The sequence below is a fragment of the Coturnix japonica genome, chromosome 9, assembly GCF_054131305.1.
Source record: "Coturnix japonica strain WE chromosome 9, WE-NBRP24, whole genome shotgun sequence".
Lineage (NCBI taxonomy): Eukaryota > Metazoa > Chordata > Aves > Galliformes > Phasianidae > Coturnix > Coturnix japonica.
Genome location: NC_140671.1, coordinates 15720642 through 15725102, shown reverse-complemented (window position 1 = coordinate 15725102; position 4461 = coordinate 15720642). Strand labels below are relative to the sequence as shown.

General features: G+C 37.0%; 1 long non-coding RNA gene across 2 annotated transcripts; it reads right to left on the bottom strand.

Moving 5' to 3' along the window:
* Nucleotides 1-458: 458 nt before the first annotated feature.
* Nucleotides 459-3625, bottom strand: LOC146759696 (uncharacterized). Of its 2 annotated transcripts, none has more exons than XR_014932013.1 (3): nt 3516-3625; nt 1288-1368; nt 459-559 (listed from the first exon to the last, which is right to left on the bottom strand). It is a non-coding gene; the product is annotated as an uncharacterized LOC146759696 (long non-coding RNA). The 2 variants fall into 2 exon arrangements; XR_014932014.1 differs by lacking the exon at nt 3516-3625 and adding an exon at nt 1807-1987.
* Nucleotides 3626-4461: the final 836 nt, after the last annotated feature.

Below are 4461 nucleotides of genomic sequence, written 5' to 3'. Positions count from 1 at the left end.
CACGTAAAATTTAAGTGAAAATACTCAGAAATTGTATTTGTTCATCGAGGTTCTTTATTGCTTCTATAGCTGAAACTGTTTATAGGTTCAGGTACGGCAGCTTAAAGCATGCATTAAAATGGAGTATGAAAGACAATCATGGCTCAGAAGTCGCTGGAAGTCAGAAACTTCAGCAGGAGTTAAACAACAGGCCTAACTTTCGTGCTGACAGAAGCACAAGACAGAACCAACTTTCTCTGTATACTTGTAGGTTTTCACAAATGTAATAATGAATCTCTGAAGAGACGAATAAATGCATTTACTTCATAAATCAAAGGACAACTTAACATGGCAGACAAGTTCTCTAAGAACACATACATTAATAGCCTACAGCAGAAACAAGCCATTCTACAATGTCTAGAAAACATGGAATAAAACTTATTCTACACCAACCTTTAGAGTGTATAATAGAAGGAGAGCTTTGAATAAAATCTCCAACTTTTTGCAGTGTTTCATCCTTCTTTTTAGTCAGTCTTGAAGCATGTACTCGCTTTCTCAGGAATTAGTCTTTTCCGGATTTCTGTTCAACAGAGATGTGAACATGTGAAACAAGAGCATTGTTTAAACTTCATTTTAGTTCAACGTTATTTTAAGTTGACATTTTGAGCTTTACTACTGACACCTCTGTTCATTATGCTGATGATACCACAACGGCAAGTAATGTAGACAATTTTATACCCTTTAGGGAGTTGTCAAAATCTCAGCTATTTCAAGGCATACGTTTCTTAAAGTTTCTTAATAAGGCAGTAGTTTCTTTAAAAGTAGCTCCCAAGCTGTGGAGTTGTTTCTTACATAAGCTGTTCTAATTACATAAAACAAACAAACATACAAAACAGAAGACAACAGATGGGAAAAATCTACTACTCATACTCTGACCATGCCAAGGATACTGCTATCACATGCGAACATCTGTTTTTAATAACTGCCATGCATATTAATGATATGAACCTTAGTTTAATACAAGGGCTTCACTTACAAAAGCACACGATAATACACTAAAGCTTCTCTTCCCAACTATTCAGTGTGCAATATCCTTCCCTCCAAATCATTACACAGTACAGCCATTACACGCTCTGGGGACAGACTGACTTGCCCTTTGGTGAGCTTATGGAATTTAATAGGAAGAGCTCATAAGCATGTAAGATTCCCATTCAGGTATACACATAAGGATACGACACTGCTTCTTTCGTGTGACCACACAATTACAGGAAGTCCCAAGCTAGCATCAAAACTAGAACAAAAAACAACCATTTGCTCGTCACTTGCAGAGGGTGAATTAAAAGCCATGACAGATTTTGTATTTTTCGTGTTCTCATTTTTCACAAAATCCTGGGAAAATAAGACAAGTTTCAGCCATGATTCTTTTTGAAAGTACAATTGATGTCACAAAAGTGAACACTTTAAACACTTTTGCTAATAGTAGGGAAGTATCTGCTAGTGGTAACTATTCCACTGTAAATCAAATAATAAATAAGCATTCAATTATAAAAACAGGACATTAAGATATCAGTATTAGACATCTCATGATGTCTAAAAAGCTGATTTATGTCTACAGGTTTCAAAGAAAATACACAATGGAGTTAAGAGAAATTCCCTTCTCTTAAACCATTATCACTGAGCTTGGCTATTAGTTTTGTTCATTAAAGCAGTTCATTGATTAAATTCTTCAACTACTTTACTGAGGTAGAAATAGCATTTTTTTAATGCTTAAATGAGAATGGTAAAAAGGCATCAGATATTTTGTTTTCTGTTGGGTCTAGGTCATACCTCATCCATGTCATCACTTCTTTTCTTTTTTGCCTTAGGCGTTTTCACTCCTAAAGGTATCATGCTGCCGTGCTGCTTTATCTCCATCTTATCAGGTTGCAGAGGTGTCAGTGGGATTTCCAGCTCCGGTTTTGGGAACCGACTAGTTTTGCCATTTTCTGCGGACACTCCAGAAGAGTCGAGGACAGTTTCCAAATGCTCCTGATAGCACAGAAGAATTTTAAGTGCAAGTGTTAAGGTAGCCATGAGATTAAAAAGCTATAAAGCATCTGGAAAAGGATATGTAAGCATTTGATTTTCCTGCTGTAAAAACACTTGTAACAGAAGGAGTCTATTTCAGTTACAGCAGAGTTTTACCCCTCTTTCCTAGAACTTGTTACATTTAAAATTATTTCCAATCTATGATCACAAAAAAAGTTCTCCATGTTAAACTGAGCCTGATACTTTACAAGTCATTTTTTCTCAAGGGCACAGACAACTACACTTTTTTTTAATAGAGAATGGTTGTAGAACTGACACGATTTTCTTCATCTCAACTCTGCTGTGTCAGAACTGGGCAGGAACAGGAGCATTTGATTCAAGTGTTCGATTAACTTCCAGCTTAATCTTAGGGAATTTGCCCTTCCTCTTCTACACTAGAGATGTTATTTACATAAGTAAGGTCCAGCTGGCAAGGTGCAAGCCCAGTGCAAGTCATTAAAGAACTCCATTGCTATCTTTTCCCTGGAGAGAATACAGACATTCAAGCAATGACACCGTACTTAAGCTGAAGGCTATCATGTACCTGCTCATGGTCAAATGGCAGCAAATGCACAGCTAAGTGACAGGGAAATGTCAGTATGCATTTCCCCAGCAGCACTTACTGTTCACAATCCACCCAATCCTGTTTTTCTCAACAGGAACAACAAAGTCAGAACTGAGATCACCTGGACTCCTCCTTCTCTATGGCAGGAATTCAGCTAGCATATCAAAAATGAGTTCAGATGCTGGTTGAACACATGGAAGACAGGCTGCTGGGGACATCAGAAAATGGGAGATGGCTGCTTCTACTGCTGCTAGTAACTAGCAAACTCCAGTGTCCCAAACACAGACTAGCAGCTTTTACTACTTACACTGTTCCAACCCCCTGAGGGGAGTCTTCTTCCTCTCAAAAAGTTACCAAAGATTGTAGAAAGACAAAAAGTAGTCAGAGCCACTTTATCAGGCTCTGCTAAGAATCTGAATGGAGTATCACCACCCACTGTATTTCCAAGAATTAAGTTGGTTAATAAATACTTTGTTTTTAAAATATATGTAACTGCTATTTTATGAAAGTTAGCAATTAAAAACTTATATAGGAATGATTAACATCATCTGCTAACAAAACAATATCCAGAAATCCTGCAGAGGAAGAAAATAAATTCAATTTGCTGTGCCCGTTTCAGTGGCTCCATGAATTTTTTCCAAGTAACTTATCTAATCATGAGTCACTTCATAAGCATTAACATGAGGAGAGTTTTCAACAGCACCTGACAAAAATTCATCACACAATTGTTTCAACAGCTTTTATTCCTATCAAAGGCTATAAAAACAGGTGATCTGATCACCTTGAAAGGGATAAATAAATTAAAACTTGGAAATTGTTTAGAGAACATGAGATCTTTTCCTACTCATTCCTTATCAAAAGCAATACAATCACAACATTTTCAGATCTGAAGTTTCATACTAACCTCAGATTCATTTAATGAAGTGAGGCTCCTAGTACATCGACGTGACAAATAATTGTCTTCAGCTTTGCATCTTAATGGAATACTTTCTCCAGTTTTAGTTTTGCTTTGTTGTTTCCTAGGCTGTAAATATTTAAAAGGAGTAAAGATTAGGCTATGCATTAGACCTCCAAAATATCTCGAGTTTTCTAAAGTTACAGTGTAAAACCTCAAGCTCAGACGCCACATGAACACGTAAGCTGAAACACACCACAAGTGTGGGAAGGTAGTAACATCTATTCATTGTGTGATCTTCAGATACACCCTACTGGGTCTCACTAACAGTCTCAGGCAGTATTCTGCCTCCAAAAGAGAGAAAGTGAGACATTATTTAGGGACAAAATCTGTAACGCTGGTCGTTTTGTCATCCATTCCCCCCATACTCTGCACGCTCACAGCTGCTATGTTAGAACACCAAAGGCTAAACCTCTGCCTAATCTTCAGCATCCACATACGAATACATGGAAAACTGCATGGAAAAGTTCCATAATGTACACAGAGAGATGGGGTTCTAGTAAATAAAATATTTTTGAGAAGATGAGAGCTCATGCTTGAGTGGAAGACAAAAAGAACCAACAATTACTCATCACTGAATATGTAGTTAAAGGACTATATGCCAAGAAAAATGATTCCAGCTCCAGTATCTCCTAGGAAAACAGAAGAACAAAAAGGGGTTAACAAGATGTTAAGTACTTACTTTCTATAAATATAATCATACCTTTTCATTTACAGAGTCATTCCTTCTACTTTGTCTTTCTTCAAGTAAAGGTATTTCTGGCAAACACTGAGGGCTACTGTGGTTAATGCGTTGTTTTAATTCCTTTATAAAGTCATCTTTGTCAGCCAGTTCTTTTCTTAACTCTTCTATCACAGTTGCATTATCCTAATAAACAGTAAAAACTGCTGAGTT